At 42.3% G+C, this 17,366-nt stretch overlaps 1 protein-coding gene across 2 annotated transcripts in view; it reads left to right on the top strand.

Annotated features, from left to right (window-relative positions):
• The window catches only part of LOC121277638 (4-galactosyl-N-acetylglucosaminide 3-alpha-L-fucosyltransferase 9-like), a 143,981-nt gene that overhangs the window by 108,630 nt on the left and 17,985 nt on the right, over positions 1–17,366 (top strand). For both annotated transcript variants that reach the window (XM_041187224.1, XM_041187223.1), the window contains exon 3: positions 10,200–10,268. The gene's annotated coding sequence lies outside the window, so the exon portion shown is untranslated. The remainder of the gene's footprint in view (positions 1–10,199; positions 10,269–17,366) is intronic.

A 17,366-nucleotide genomic window follows, 5' to 3' on the forward strand; every position in this document is an offset into this window, starting at 1 on the left:
AGTATTTGTTTAACCTTAAGGTTGGACGGGCAGCTGAGTTAATTACTTTAATTATTTTTTAACAAGTCTTAATGGGCCTTTGACAGTCCTGTGGGTGCGCAGTTGCCTTGGCTGCTCGCCTGCCGAACTGAACATCTGAATGACGTGCGGTGATGTAGGGACACCCGCCCGACGTCACCTCACGTCGTTTTACGTGTCAGTGAGTGGTCCCCGCCCCTGCTTGCCGACGGGAAAATGCTTCCCATACTATCTGAGAGAGTTTCAAGTTTAGAGATTTAGAAGTTAGAGGTATAACTTAGGGAAAAGTATACAGTTGGACAGAAGGCAATCCAGGAAGTGCAGCCCTTAGTTTATGCTACTAGATGTTGTTATTGTGTTTGGTTGTATTCCACTGTAGGGAATCTTGTGAGAGTACCACTCAATGTATTTGACAATTGTGGGAATGCCAACCAGTGACACAGAAAGCCGGTGACTTAACTATTAATACTTGTGTACATGGATCTTAATTGTGGCTTGTTCATTTTTTAACAACCCTACATATGATGAAAGTATAGCCAATATTTGTATCATTTTGCTAAATTATTGTTTTGAAAATTCAATGTGGAATAGACCAAAAATAATCAGGAATTTAAACCTCAATAGAATCAGCATAGCATCTACATTTGCATAGCAGGTGTGATAAGTATAAAGGGTTGACATCAGAAGCATATGATAATGATGTAATGATGATTTAACAACACATGATTGTGTAACAGAGATCCGGAGAGAGCAGAAGTAACAACATCATTCTATTATCCCAATATGTATATAATATCTTTAAACAAAGACAATGGTTTTAACAAACTACAGCCTTGAACAGCTTACTTTGGGATAATAGACAAGACCTAAAGAACCCCGAACACACAATGAAACATGGTGGCAGCAGACAGTGAGTAAAAGACCCAGAAAACTTTAAGAAGGACCTGACAGGTCAGGATGCCCTGGAAAGAAGGACGAAAAGAATAGATTCAAGACTCATCAGAAAGTCAGAGCATCACGGGTGCAATAGTTGCAAGCTGAGACACAGGCCTGGAGTCTCGACAGCAGTGAATATAGACCAGAAGCAACAAGCAACATCAGTGAAGCAGCAACAATTTCAGGGGTTGGTCTAAGCATGGAATCAACACTGCGCCACTCCCAGAACCATTACAGAGCACTGAAGGCTCGCAACAGGCTCAGCACTGGGACGACTGGAGAAAGAGGTTTTCCAGATCTAGAACAGTTTCTGGTTTGCACAAAAAAGAACAAAAGGATCAGGTCAGTACATTACTCTATGCAGTTGGAGCTTTTGCGAATGGCATCATAGTGTGGCAGGGAGTCAATGAGACTTCAAATTCTTACGAAGAAGCCCGATAAGCATGTGACTAACATTTCAGCATTCACCAAAAAATTATTATAGATAGGGCAAAAGCAGAGACTAGGTGAGAGCATTGATTCATTTATCAAACGATCTGCACAGGCTGCCAGAAAATTGCAACCATGGAATATTGAGGGATGGATTGATTCATGATCAAGTAATGGTTGGGGTTGTAGGTGAAGCTGTATCAGATCTCTTGCAGATGAGAGAGGATTTAACTGTAGTCAATACATGACAAATTGCGAGACAATCTGAGCTCAGAAAACAAAATAGAACATTTATTTGCAGAGCAGGCAAGGTCCTATGGAAAGGAATGAGTGAGGCCATTCGGTATGTAGGCCATAAGAGGGAAAGCACACCTAAGCAGAAGCCCACAAAAACAGGGAAAAGTGCACCAACTGACATCTTGAAATGTTCTCTATGTGTTGGGAAAAACCTGGACAAAGGGGAAGATTGCCCAGCAAGTGGAGCAGAGTGCCATAACTGTAGAAAAATAGGATATTTGAAAACCATCTCCAATCTAAAATGCTGACAACCTGCAATAAGAAGGAAAAAATGTTTAAGTCAAACTGTATACATGAAGTGGAAGAACCACATAGAAAGGAAATAACTTTCCTAGGTATGTAAATGAAAGGAAAATAAATACTGGAGTATTAATCTTGAAGTGGATGGACACCCCACAGAGTTTAAATTAGACACAGGGGCAGCAATTTCTGTCCTATCTGACATAGTAAAATGGCTTAATCACATTACGCTACAGCCTTCAGCTTTCATCTATCAAGTTGCAACGTCCAGGTGGGGCTATGCTGAAAGTCTTAGGCCAACACATGGCAAAATTGAATACAAAGATAGAGAGATTATTGAAGCACTGTATGTCATCCAGAATCAAGAATCTTCTTTACTAAGCAGGAAGGCATGCTTAAAATTAAAGCTAATCTATAAAGTTGTTGAATTTGCTGATGAGTATGACAGCAGTACATTCAGGAATGAATTTCCAAGATTATTTACAGGCTTGAGAAACTGAAGACCAAGTACCATATTAACCTAAGAATTGATGCTAAACCAATCTGCCTCTTTACACTGAGGAAAGTCCTTCACCTGCTCCAGGGCAAAGCCAAGGGTGAAATCAAGAATAGGCTACCACATGGAGTTATGTCACATGTCACTATGTCAACAGAATGGTGTCAAGGAATGGTTACAGTCCCAAAGCCAAACGGCTCTATAAGAAGCTGCAATAATTTAACTCAACTAAACAAATCAGTGAGATGGCCTCAGTGGTTGGGAATCTTGCCAAACTAGCCATGAGTACTCTATTCAGTCACATGACCAGCTGACCACGTTATCTTCAAGCAAATTGAGATGCTAAGAGAAGGGTATGAACCATCAAAGACTTGATGAAGAAGATTGAAGATCTTAATTTAGCTCTTCTGAGCTACCAAACCTCACTGCCACAAAATGGTTTCTCACCTTCAGAATTGTCAATGGAAAGGTGAGTGAGAATCCAACTTCCAACTCTGCAACAGATGTTAAAACCTAATATTACCTCAAACAATCATGAGAGGTTAAAACAGTGTGAGGAAGAACAGAGAAGCAAATAGGCTCATAGCTTTAACTCCAAGCACAGAGCATGAGACTTATCAATGCTGAAGCCCAGGGAGGGAATATGGGTATGAGACCACAAAAAGGTGGCAGAACAATCAAAAGAGCTCGACAGCTGATATCTTGCAGGATTGAGACAGAACAGGGTACAATAAGGAGAAATTGCAGGGCCTTAATATCCTTGGAAAGAAAGCCAATAGGAACTTGGCTTTCTAATCAGATCCTCATGGGGTTAAAGAGGAGGAAACAAGACAAAGTTCTACAGCCACCCTGGAGAAGGATACTCACAGCAACAGAAGGGATCATGAGGAATGTCCTCAAACCTCAGCAAGAGATCAGAACAAGATCAGGGAGATTGGTCAAGGCACCTCAAAGACAAACACTGGGAAGTCTGAGACTTTGTGGGCACATATTAGGAGGATACGTATAATTGGAATAAAGACTTGGGGAGAACTAGAGTAAAAGGTTGATATCAGAAGCACCTGATGCTGATGTAATGATGATGTAACTCCCCATAATTGAGTAACAGAGATCTGGAGGAAGCAGAATTCCAACCTTGTGCTGAAGTCCCAAGATGTACATTAGAGCTGAAAACAGACAAGCCCCAAAGAATCCCATCTTGACCCTGAACACATGACAAAACAATAAGCACTTCTGCAATTTCAGGAAGAGCCGACAAATGCAAATTAGAGGTGGTCAGGATCCATGGTAAACTTTGAACAGGGGCAGCACTCAGATTGACGATGCCTTGCTGGAATCACTGCAGGGTGCAGTCAGGGAGAGGATCAGTTCAACTTTCAGCAACAGTGATATCAAGAAATGGCTGAAGTCACTGGATAGTGCAAAGGCTATGAGCCCTGACAATATTCTGGCAATAGCAGTGAAGTCTTAGGCTCCAAAACTTGCTGTACCTCCAGCCAAGCTGTTCTAGTACAGCTACAACACTGGCATCCACCCAACAATGTGGAAAATTTCCCTGGTATGTCCTGTACACAAAAAGTAGGACAAATCCAGCCCAGCCAATCACTGCCCCATTAGTCCACTTTCATCATCAGTAAAGTGATGGAGGGTCAGCTGTGCTATCAAATGGCATCTGCTTAGCAATAGCCTGCTCACTGACACTCAGTTTGGTTTCCGCCAGCTCCTGACATCATTACAGCCTTGGACCAAACATGGACAAAAGAGCCTAACTCCAAAGTTGAGTTAAGAGGCAGCATTTGACTGTGTGTGGTAGCAAGGAGCCCAAGCAAAACTGGAGTCAACAGAAATCAGGGGGAAAACTCTCCGCTGGTTGTAATCATACCTAGGACAAAAGAAAGGAGGTTGTGGTTGTTGGAGGTCAGTCATCTCAGCTCCAGGACATCATTGCAGAAGATCCTCAGGGTAGTGTCCTAGGTTCAACCATCTTCAGCTGCTTCGTCAATGACCTTCATTCCATCATAAGGTCAGAAGTGGGGATGTTTGCTGATGATTGCAGAATTTTCAGCACCATTCACGACTTCTGAGATACTGAAGCAGTCCATGTCCAAATGCAGGAAAACCGGACAATGTCCAGGCTTGGGTGGACAAGTGGCAAGTAACATTCACGCCACACAAGTTCCAGGCAATGACCATCTCCAACAAGAAAGAATCTAACCAACGCTCCTTGATGTTCAATGGCATTACCATTGCTGAATCCTCCACTATCAACATCCTGGGGCTATCACTGACCAGAAACTGAACTGGACTAGCCGTATAAACACCATGCCTACAAGAGCAGGTTAGAGGTTAGGAATACTGCGGTGAGTAACTCACCTCCTGACTCCCTAAAGCCTGCCCCTGTCTACAAGGCACAAGTCAGTAATGTGTTGGAAAACTCCCCACTTGCCTGGATGAGTGCAGCTCCAACAACACTCAAGAAGCTTGACACCATTCAGGACAAACCATCCTGCTTGACTGGCACCACATCCACAAACTCTCTCCACCAGCGATGCACAATAGCAGCAGTGTGTGCCATCTACAAGATGCACTGCAGGAATTCACCAAACCTTCTCAGACAGCACCATCCAAACCCACGACCACTACCACCTAGAAGGACAAGGGCAGCAGGTAGATGGAAACACCACCATGGTGGAATTTCTCCTCCAAGCCAATCACCATCTCGACTTACAAAAATATCACCATTCCTTCACTGTTGCTGGGTCAAAATCCTGGAACCCCCCTCCCTAACAGCACTGTGGGTGTACCTACACCACCCCCACATGGGCTGCAGCGGATCAAGAAGGCAGCTCATCACATCCTTCTCAAGGGCAATAATGCATAGGCAATAAATGCTGGCCTCACCAGCAACGCCCACCTCCCATGAATGAGCAAAAAAAAAATCCACACTTGACTTTCTATGTATTTCATCACCTTCACATATATCCATATAGCATTGACTGTCACCTCAATCATTACACAATGTGATGCATGTGTCTAATAGTCACCTTTATTAGGTTTCTCTCAGTAATCTGAATTGAGACTAGTCACCTTGCTTCCAATGCTGTTTGTATTATAATATTGTTACTGCTACTAACGTTAATCTCAGTTACCTACTGCTCAACATTGGGAAAGACCGAAGCTATCAGCATCAGCCTCCAGCACAAACAGAGCTCTCTTGTCACTGATTCCTTTCCCTCCTCCCTGGCTATTGTTTCTGATTCAACCAGGCTGTTTGTATTCTAGCTTCTTTTTACTCCTTGCTTTACATCACTTAAACATTGCTGTCCGTGGGTGCTTGCTATGCAGAACCTGGCTGCAACATTTCCTTTATTACAGCAGTGGCAACACTTCAGATGGTGTTAATAGGCTGTAAGGCACTTTGCAACATCCTGAGGTCATGAAAAGTGTTATGGAAATGCAAGTTCTTTCTTTTGGTACCCTGTTTTCCTCTGGGTTTAATCTCAGATCCCATGTTGTAATCTGCCATCAATACAGTTTCTGTTGACATCCTCAGTATTATCCACCTTTGCCCCTTATAGCAAAAACCTCACATGTCCCTTTGCCTCTTTTAGAGCCACCTGCTTCTCATTAATGACACCCTTTTCACCAAAGTAGTCCAAGATATCATGGAGAGAAAACCCCCCAGATATGATAATCTCGGTGAGACAGAGGATACCGCAATCCGTCTCACTCAGGGACCTTTACCAATTCTACCCTACAAGGTTTGGCCTCACAATCATTAATCATGTCAGAGAGTTTATTAAGGACACACAGAAATACGAAGTGGACACTTAGCAATGGCATTAGATATACAAGTGGGCAGGATTTTCCAATTGCAGGGCGGGCCCAGGAACGGCCGGGAAACAGTCCACCGCCCGCGATTGGCCTCCGACTGTGATTTTACACTGTCTGGCCAACGAACAGCCAGCCAGCATGAAACGCGTGCTGAGAACCTCAGCGCTACTGGGGTGGGGGTGGGAGGAGTGCGAGCGCTCATGTCTGCGCATGTGTTCGGGAGCGCGCACTGAAAGCTCCCTGAAGGCAGGAAGCTGTCTCAGAAATCTGAAAAACCTTTAAGTCAATAATAAAGAGTCCTAAAATCTGAAAAAAAATCCCGACATGGGACTCACACAGTAAGATTAACAGAATAAAAAATTGTGCCCAAATATTTATATTTATTTTTTATTTAATTGTGGAAACCTCATCACCAACTGTAAGGTTGGATGGGCAGTGAAAAATTGTGTTTAATTACTTAAGGGCCTTAATAGGCCTTGTAATTGTCAGCACACTCACTGCCGACTCTCACATGCGCCCACCGATAGAAATGCTATGTGAGTGCGTGATGATGTCGGGATGCTCGCCGGATGTCATCACACACTATTTTACACCTGATCGGGTTGGGCATGCGCCCGCCTATGGGACCTAAATTCCTGCCCAGTGAGATTCATGCTTCTCAGTTCTCTAGGGTACAGTCTTCTATTCTTTAGTTGCGTTCTATTAACCAAATTCTGTCTTCTTCTAGCTGTGTGCCAACAAGGTCTTGCAGCTCCTTCCTTTTATCCCATTGAGAGACCCTTGCCACACTATGTTAGGCAATAGCTTAATATGGCCAATATGACTGGATCAGTTTAGACCATTTTTGGTCCATGACTCCCTATACCCCAATCCTTCAGGGGTTTCCTGTTTTTCCAAAGATTCTAGGATTCACATTTCTTTTAATAGCTCAATTTCTACAAATCTTCAATTTCACAATCATCTTATCCTTTATTATTTTGCAAACAAATGCTAAGGTCTCCTCTTTCATTGTTCTTACACTGAACAAGCATTAACCCAAACAGACTTCAATATATTGCTGCATATAGTATATAATTAGTTCTATTAAATGTAACTGTTCTAATGTAACTTTACTGTATGTTATAGCCTGCACCTCTGGTTGAACTGGTATGAGTCAGCATTTGGGCCTCTTCCTTCTTTTCCAGCATGAGCAGTTACACACACACACACACACACACACATGTATGCCAACTTTGACAAATTGACACTTTTCAGTGAAGCTGACCATCATGCTTTGCAATCAAGTTTTGACATTACAGTTTCTTAAGAAGAATGTTATAGAATGATTATTATAGACAAACCATAAAAATCCAGTAAACCCAACAATGCATAAAACTCTACCACATACACCTTTTCAATCCTAATTTCCACTCTCTCATGACTGACATTGACATCCCTGCTACTTCTATGTCCATCTTCAGGAAACCACATTGAAAGCTTCCGAGACTATCTTTTGAACAGCCTCTGGTGATTCCAGGCTATCAACTTACATTTTTTCCCTATTATTTTATTTTAGTACAGAGGTAGTATAAAGCATTTCCTTAAACTTTCAAGAGCATTTACCAGAAAGATCAGGACTGGAACTGTAATATCCCTCGTTATAACATTCTCGAGAAAATCAAGGGGATAAAGAGAATATTGGAGTTGCAGTACTAGTTGCAAGTTTTACCTGTTCACTTCACCTATCTATATCTCTTTGTATTTGTATGCTCCCATGTGCACTGCTACAATGTTACCTTTTTTTGTCATTGTCAAACTTGGAATTATGTCTCCCTATCCCAACATCTAAGTGGGTAGGCCAGGTTGTTATGATCTCCATATGGACTTATAGCTTTTAAAGAGAAATTCAAACTTCCAGTTATGAAAGAATGTCATGCCAAGATTTCACATTTTTACTGCACCAAATAATGAAAAAAGTATTATTGATGAAACATTGTTTTCTTTTATATAGGCAACCTATATTATAAACTAGAGAAATAAATGGTTTTTTGTCACGTATCCCTTCCATGGAGATACAGTTCTTATAACAAACAGTTCACAGATGCTCCCAAATTCCAACAGGTTGCTTCATTCTTACTTCTGCAGCCTGGTAACTCCAAATCCCAGAGCCCTCCCCCTAGATCCAAGCTAAGTAAATCTTCCAGCCTTCATTAGCTCATCACCAACTCAGCCCTCAATCTGAGCATGAGTTCCCACCCATGTTCTGCATGGTGAATGATAAAGTCAGCATTTCTCTGCTTAAGGTGCAGGTCTGTCTGTTTCTGTGTCTTGCTCTCTACTTCCTAGTTTACTGCAGGCCACACAAGACAAACTCAATTGCTATCTATCTGCAATATTCCTGGGTTTACATGGAAGCCTGTAAGCTGATTTCAAAGTGACTTCCTCTCCCGCTTTCCCAAGGCAACAGGAAACACATTAGCTTTGTATCTGAGTAGAAATGTTAATCAGTTTTTGATGATCCCGATCATTTCATCTTAGAAGTAAAGTAATAGTTTACAACACCCATGTTTACAACTGAATAGCTATAACATCTTTCTAAGTTCTCAGGAGAATTAGGGTCTATTCATGGTACATTGTTGGTATTGTCTCCAAGAATAAATACACCTACCTCTCAAAAAAAAAGCTATCTGAATATTCCTCTGATCACTAACAATTAAACCACCCAGGCCTACTCTTTGGCAGACTCCAATGCAGGTCACTTAACACCTTTCATGTACTCTACATTTAAAGCTACAGTCCAAAAATATAGTAATTTTATAAATGCAAAAGATACAATCCAAAAACGTAATCTTGTAAACCTCACAAATGTAACAAGGTGCAGTGGCACGAAGGCCCCAAAAAGACTGAAATAGACAAAATGGTCGAATGGAGGCCTCTCTAACCTGGATTGTTCCCCAGATAGGTGTAGGCACCTTTGCATTACTCAATTATGATCCATAAGGACTAGGTTTGGCCCCATTGTGACTATACACTACTTGCTACCTCAGGGACATACTGTCAAACAATATCAGTTCCACTATACTAACGCAAAGCTATCCTTCAAAACATAGTTTCCATTTTCTGTCGCTCACCTTATTTCCATGGTAGTTGTTTGTCATAATGCCATTGGGGGCCATTAGTTCTGCATACAGAACTCGTATTGTACCTATAAATACAAAATTCAAACTCAGTTGGGTAGTCAGGGCCAGCAAGATAAGTGGTCAAGGCTGGTCAGGACTGTTGCACCTGTCCTGCTATTGCTAACATCTTTATAAATGTGATCTTCTTATAAGCTATGGCTGCTTACAACCATTGGAAAAGAACCTGGAACAGAGGTGATTAGTTATTACCATCTTTGGGAGATGGCATTTGCCTTGAAGGACCACAAATCCATTGAGGGAAGTCACTGCATCATCATATGTGGCCAACCTGTTGAAGGGACATTGCAAGATCGTGTTTCCAGAAGCTTCAGATTATAACCATTTCAACAGGGTAATAGCTCCCAATAATGACCTGCCATCATAGTACTATTGCTATTTGTTTGTGGGATGTGGGCATTACTGACAAGGCCAGCATTTGTGCTGATCCCCAATTCCCTTGAGAAAGTGGTGTTGAGCCTCCTTGTTCATCAGCTGCAGTCCATCTGGTGTAGGTCAAGATTTCTGGCCCTGTATCATTATGGCCCCTGGGCACTCTGGAAAGTAAATCAAACTGGTTCCTTTACTGGGTGTGCCCAAGTTACGTTATTACCTGAGCCCACACAACCCAGTGTGCCTAGACGCAGACTTGGGAAATCTCCCCTAAGCTTGAAAGAATTAACAGTTCATTATCAGTGGTAATTATTTTAACTGGGAAAGTTTGAGATTTTGCTTTGAGCACAACCCCCACAATAATTCAAATTAATTTCTTTCTTTTTCACTTGGGGAAAAAGTGGAGCTACATGGAAAGTGTGATTTGAGAAAGACTAAGGACTTCAGAGATCGGAACATACTGTTAGCAGGTCAGTAAATCTTTATACTTTTTCTAATCTCCCTTCAGAGAGTACCTTATTCTCACTGACTGAGCTTGCTCTTATTGTTTTCACAACTTTTTTGTCTATTTTCCATGTATAATTATTTATAATTTAAAAGGTGCTTGACAAGTGCACCTGTTGAGATGGTTATAACCTGAAGATCATGCAATGTCCCTTCAACAGGCTGGCCACATATGATGATGCAGTGACTTCCCTCAGTGGATTTGTGGTCCTTCACAGCAACTGCCATCTCCCAAAGATGGTAATAACCAATTACATCTGTTCCAGATTTTTTCCCAATAGCTGTGAGGTGCCATGGTTTATAAGAAGATCACATTTGTAAAGATATTAGTAATAAGCAGGACAGGTGCAACAGTCCTGACCAGCCTGACCACTTATCTTGCTGGCCCTGACTACTCCACTGAGCTTGTATTTTGTATTTATGGGCACAAAACGAGTTCTGTATGCAGAACTAATGGCCCCCAATGGCATTATGACAAACAACTACTATGGAAATAAGATGCGCTACAAAAACTCGAAACAATGTTTTGAAGGATAGCTATGCATTAGTATAGTGGAACTGATGTTGTTTGATAGTTATATTGATTAGCAAGCAAGAAAGAAGATATTGATTAACCGAACAATTTTAGCTATAACTGATGTGTTATGGGTTATATGTGAATTACTTCAGATACAAAGATCTCTAGAATATAGCTTTTGGCTGTTGACCAGAATGTAGAATGATTCTCATCGGCACTGCTGCTTGCAACTCCCAGTCAAATTGCTTTTAGATTACTTGCCGCAGCAGCCTCCCCACCCTAGTCCACGCTGTGACCAGCTGCCACCAGGTTTGGTATGGAATAATCAGAAATTGAAGTGCTTTGGAAGTCAGTGATGGGTATAGAGAGTGACAGAGTTAAAAAAGGAGTCAAGGAGTGAATGAGATGGGGGGAGATAGGAATTGGAGTTGGGAAGAGATTGTGACTTCAAAGCAGTTATATAAACAATATCAAGCATTTGTAAAACAATTAAGCAGTTGGATTGCAGCCAGCAGCCCATAAAACTCCGCAAATAAACAAACTGACCCCAGAGCTGCCATTTCTATTGATGTCTAGACTGAATGCATAAAATTCATGGGAAAAGATTTAACCTTTATACTTGGTTAATATACTAGGCTACTGTTTCAATAGTATGAAATGCAAACTATCTCTTTTGTTGATCTTTAACTTGACAGCTTACCAGGTGGCAGAAGTAACAATCTGGCAAATATTTTGCCTCAGGTCTTACAGTCTCTGATGGTCGTACCCTGGAGGTACCCCAAAAGATGAACGGGGACCCCTTGGATGTTCTAATGCAAAGACTTAGCAGGAAATGCCTGTGATGTTTGGACTTCCAATGGGCAATTCCCCTGTGTCTGGAACCCTCTGAAACTCTGAGTTAGAGTTGGAGATGTCCGAAGGTTCCAAATTACTTACCAGAAAAGTTACCCAGGAAAATTTAGTAGGATTAAAACCAGCTCTAACTCCTGGGTAACAGACTACTGATTCCCCCACCAACTTCCCCCGACCACATGATGACTCTCCCGACCTTTGACTGCCCTGACCACCTAACTACACCCCAAACCCCAACTACATCCCGAGCCCCCGACTACATTCGGAATCCCCGGCTCCCTGCTACCACCCGACCACCTCCCAACAACCCAACTACCCCCCCACACACACGCTCACATCTCACCCAACAATCTGGCAGGCTACCCCCCAATCACCCACCTGCCACCCCTACTGGCTCACCCACTAATCCTGCCACCCCTACCCTTCACCCATCCATCAGCCATCCTACCCCCCATCCACTTACATGCCTCCCTACTCTCTCACAAACCTGCCTACCATCCTAACCCCTCATCCACCTACTTGCCACCCTATTGTCTCACCCATCTGCCTGCCACCCTACCTGCTCTCCAATCCACCTGCCGTCCTACCCCTCATTCACTTACCTTACGTAATTACCTTCCCTCCATAGCTTCTCAAAGTGGCTTTGGAACCATTAAACTTACCAGAATGTGGCAGATAGTGTTGTGAATATGATGATTGTACAATGTTCAGCACTATTCATGACTCCTCAGATATTGAAGCAGCACAAGTCCGAATGCAGCAAGACCTGGACAATATTCAGGCTTGGGCTGACAAGTGGTAAATGACAATTGCACCACACAAGTATCAGGTGATGACCGTCTCCAACAAGAGCAAATCTAATCATCGACCCTTGACATTCAATTGCACTACCATCACTGAATTCCCCACTATCAACATCCTGGGGGCTATTGACCAGAAACTGAACTGGGCTAGTCATACAAATACTGTGGCTACAAGAGCAGATCAGAGGCTAGGATTCCTGTGGCAAATAACTCACCTTCTGACTCCCCAAAGCCTGTCACCATCTACAAAGCACAAGTCAGGAGCGTGATGGAATATTCTCCACTTGCCTGGATGCGTGCAGATCCAGCAACAATCGAGAAGCTTGACACCATCCAATACAAATGAGCCCACTTAATTGGCACCTCTTCCACAAACATTAACTCACTCCCTCCACAGTGGTGGTACTGTGTACCATGTAAAAAATGCATTGTGGGAACTCAACAAGGCTCCTTAGACAGCACCTTCCAAAACTATGGCTGCTACCGTATGGAAGGCCAAGGGTAGCAGATACATGGGAACACCACCACTTGGAATTTCCCCTCCAAGCCACACCACTTGGGAATAATACCGCTGTTCCTTCACTGTCATTGGGTCAAAATCCTGGAACTCCCTTCCTAACAGCACTGTGGGCGTACCTACGACACATGGACTGCAGTGGTTCAAGAAGGCAGCTCAAATCACCTTCTCCACGGCATTCAGGGTTGGGCAATAAATGCTGGCCTAGCCAGCCAAGCTCACATCCCGTAAATGAATTTAAAAAATGGAACGTGGCTTGGATTCCCCTGACAAGCCTGCCCTTCAAAGGAGAGCTCTACACTCCGCATCTCTGAGAAGAACCAATTCAGAAGTCAGGGTGAGAAATTTGAAGCCTTGGTGCAAGGTAAGTAAATAGGAGTGGAGTGGCAATCTGATGGTGACAATCCTCGGAATGTTTGGCCCTTTGTACATTTCCAATCATAGCACAGTAAGAATTCACGTTACTGAACACAGGTACAACTCATGCTGCAGCATTTGATGATGAACTGTAAAGGAGGCTAAATTATTTTACTTACCTTTTAAACTATTTTCACCTCAATTCATTGGTTTACCCATCCATGTAGCTGGTGTAAAACCCGACAGCTGTTAAAGTTCAGCTGCCTCCTTGAAAATTAAAAAAAACTTATCTGCGGCAGACTCCCAATGAGCCATAATGCTGTTAGTTGTCTCTCCCCCTCTATATGAAAATGGTCGAGGGTGGAAATGGAGGCGCGAATTCTAGTTGCTCCACTCGGTGGTCTTTTTATCCCCCATTTGCTTAAATTGGTTTCAACTGGGACCAAGAAAATCTATCCCTAGATCTTTGAGACGTTATTTTATATTGGCTTCTCTCCCGGCCAGCGTACTCCGCACCTTCAGTGCAAGTGGGTGAATGCAGGCTGCATATACGCATCCAGGAAAAGTGTCTGTCATCAGTACTTGAATACTAAACTTTCAGTTAACAAAAAAGATCAGTGAGTCAGAGCTGTTAGTCAAGCAATATTTTCTTTGGGACTCAGATGTTTTGGTACTCTGATGGATGTCTGCACTCTCAGGAGGAATACATAATGAGGCTTGGCTGAGAGCCCAGAAATCCATTAGCCTGTTGAAATTCCTGAGTGCCAGAGAAAATATTGCTTGATTGACAGCTCTGGCTCTCTGATCTCTTCTTTCAATTTCACAATGTATGTTTACAAAAGATAAAGAGGTTTCAAGTGCTTGCAGTTTCTGCTATTGATACCTTAAAAGACCTAGATGATTGACCCTTTTATTGGGAACAATCCTGGAGCTGGAGGTGGAATTTGATTGAAGTATGTTGGCAGAACAGTTCTCCATTGATTTCTTATCATGCCCATCCAAATAATGGCCAAATTCTTCTTTTCTTATATTCATTTACGGGATGTGGCATCGCTGGCTAGGCCAGCATTTATTGCCCATCCCTAGTTGCCCTTGAGATGGTGATGATCAGCTGCCTTATTGAACTGCTGTAGTTCCAGTTGTGTAGGTACACCCATAGTACTGTTAGGAAGGGAGTTCCAGGATTTTGACCAAGCGACATTGAAGGAACTGTGATACATTTCCAAGTCAGGCTTGGAGAGGAACTTCCAGGTGATGGTGTTCCCATCCATCTGCTACCTTGTCCTTCAAGATGGCAATGGTTGTAGGTTTGGAAGATGCTACCTAAGGAGCCATGATGAGTTTCTACAGTGCATCTTGTAGATGACACACACTGCTGCCACTGTGCATTGATGGTGGAGGGAGTGATTGTTTGGGAAGGGATGCCAATCAAGCAGGCTGCTTTGCCCTGGATGGTGTCACGCTTCTTGAGTATTGTTAGAACTGCACTCATCCAAGCAAGCGGAATAAGGAAGAAATATCAGCCCCTCTGTGTGACATTTTGGGCACTCTGCCTTTAAAAGGCCATTGATGAATGAATGAAATTTTTCAGAAGTGCAACAACTTAGTAAGAATGAAAGTATGCTGTATGAATCTTTATGCATGAACAATTCGTATGTTTGGTTCTTCATTTGATGACAACTCATTTACAATAACCGATCCAGCTGTGGGATTTTTAGGGAATTGTGGAAAGCAAATTAAAAAGAAGTAAATCAAGATTAAGAGTGATTACTTTCAAGGAACCATTGATAATGTGCAACATGGAGGAGTTTTCAATAGCATGTGGAGAGAGAACTCATAATGTATTAAGGGTCAAGCAGGAGTGGAAGAACAGCACAGTCATGCACCTGCAGACACTGGAGGGATATCTGACAGGAGTTGTCTGATGAAAAAGAAGTGCTGATGTAAGGATTGAGGATGACTGATGTATGTATGTGGCTAACCTTTATGGAGACTGTTCTATATATAGGGAGTTATTGGTGGCATTTAAAATAACAGGTGTCAGGCAAATTTGGCCAACTTGATTGAGTCACCTTCCACAATTACAACACAGTAGGAAACATAGGAACAAGGTAGGCAAGTCAGTCTCTTAAGCCTGTTTCACCATTCAATTAGAACATGACTGATCTGCCCCATCAACTCCATTTACTTACCTTTCCTCCATAACCTTAATTGAGTTATAAGATTGCTAAAAACAAGTGTAGCAATAAAAGCTTGCTTAGTAAAATACAACTGGGAAAATTTGAAGATGCATATAGCTGACAATTAAAAAGCACTTTGTACCTGATACAATTTAGAATCAGGCACCCGTGGCTCAAAACTGTGCCAAAGGCTAAAGTACAGAATCCACAGCTTATATGTATATTTTTCTTCTTGTTATAAAAAATGCAGTGCATAGCAGAAGTCACCAAGTCACCCGATGGAGTTGATCATACTCACACTCCATTCAAAGATTTACAATGGATCAGCTAGGAGGAAAAATCACTCACCCTATCAGTGCAGTTGTGTAAAACAATGAACATGTTCTGCTATAAGTCATGCCCATAATTCTCTATTTAACTACCTGCATGTACTCATCATGTTTCATTTTCCCCTTATTGCATACATTCCATAAGCTCTGGAGAAGCAACTTAGACTTTCTCATCACCACATTCAGCGTCATCACTCTTGAAGCAAGACCAGCCAAGTGACAGACACCCTGGGGTTTTTAGTCATTAAGTACAGGAAAGGCAAAGTGAATCATGCAACATGGTGTAGAAGATGACGAATGGTTGGCTGATGCTGAGTCAAGACGTAGCATCGCCATGGCCCCTGATAAGTCAATTTAAAATTTCAACCTCACAGATTAGCTAGGACTGAAGCCTGGTTCATTAATTGCTTCACCTTGCAGATTATAATGCAGACTGGGTTTACCACAATTGCTTCCAGTTAGATAAAGGCAAGCAGCAAGTGTTACTTACAGTATGATTAGTATTTAGTAGAAGTGGCATCTGCAGACGAGACATCAGACATGCAGATGACAAACACAGTTGGAGCATCTCTTGGCAATATTTCCAATGATATGTTGCGGTATCATGGTTTGAAATCCAAGAGGTGATAGCACTGGAGGAAGACACTGGAGGGATATCTGACAGGAGTTGCCTGATGAAAAAGAAGTGCCGATGTGAGGGTTGAGGATGACTTATGTACATATGTGGCTAACCATAATGGAGACTGTTCTATATGTAGGGAGTTATTGATGGCAATTAAAATAACAGACATCAGACAAGTTCAGCCAAATTGAATGAGTCACCTTCCACAAATACAACACGATAGGAAAAATAGGAACAAGGTTCCTATGCTTGTTCCACCATTCAATTAGAACATGACTGATCTGCCCCATCAACTCAATTTACTTACCTTTCCTCCATAACTTTAATTGAGTTAATAAGATTGTTAGAAACAAGTGTTGTAATAAAGGATTACTTAATAAAGTACATCTCCTGAGATCTATGAGCTAGGCATACTGAGACCAGGAAGCAGAGCAGGATCTGTGCTCATGCAGGCAGATCAGTGTGTTTGGAGAAAACACAAGAAGAAGCAGGTGGCTCTCAAATCATTGCTGTTCCCTTACCTGGACCAGTCTCTGAACAAGTGACACAAATTGCCACCCAAAACAGGAGGGCCCCTGTGCCTGGAATAATGTGACAGTCTCTGCTAAATCATCAGAATAGCCAGGATTTGCTGAATCACAAACAGGTTCTCAGCAGTCCTCCCAATTCTCTGCACCTACTCTCAGCATTACATCATCATGTAAGAGTGGTACAGTGAAATTATCATGAAACATGAGTTGAAGGGGATGAACGCTAACATAACAATTCCGTATACAAGTTCATTTTAACTAGATGCACAACACAATGGCCAGCATCGAGGGACTGTTAGAGGAAGAGAGATATGCATTTTATATTTTATTTTTGTTTATGAGAGGCACCCCAGGAAA

The sequence above is a fragment of the Carcharodon carcharias genome, chromosome 5 (assembly GCF_017639515.1).
Source record: "Carcharodon carcharias isolate sCarCar2 chromosome 5, sCarCar2.pri, whole genome shotgun sequence".
In the NCBI taxonomy this organism is placed as follows: domain Eukaryota; kingdom Metazoa; phylum Chordata; class Chondrichthyes; order Lamniformes; family Lamnidae; genus Carcharodon; species Carcharodon carcharias.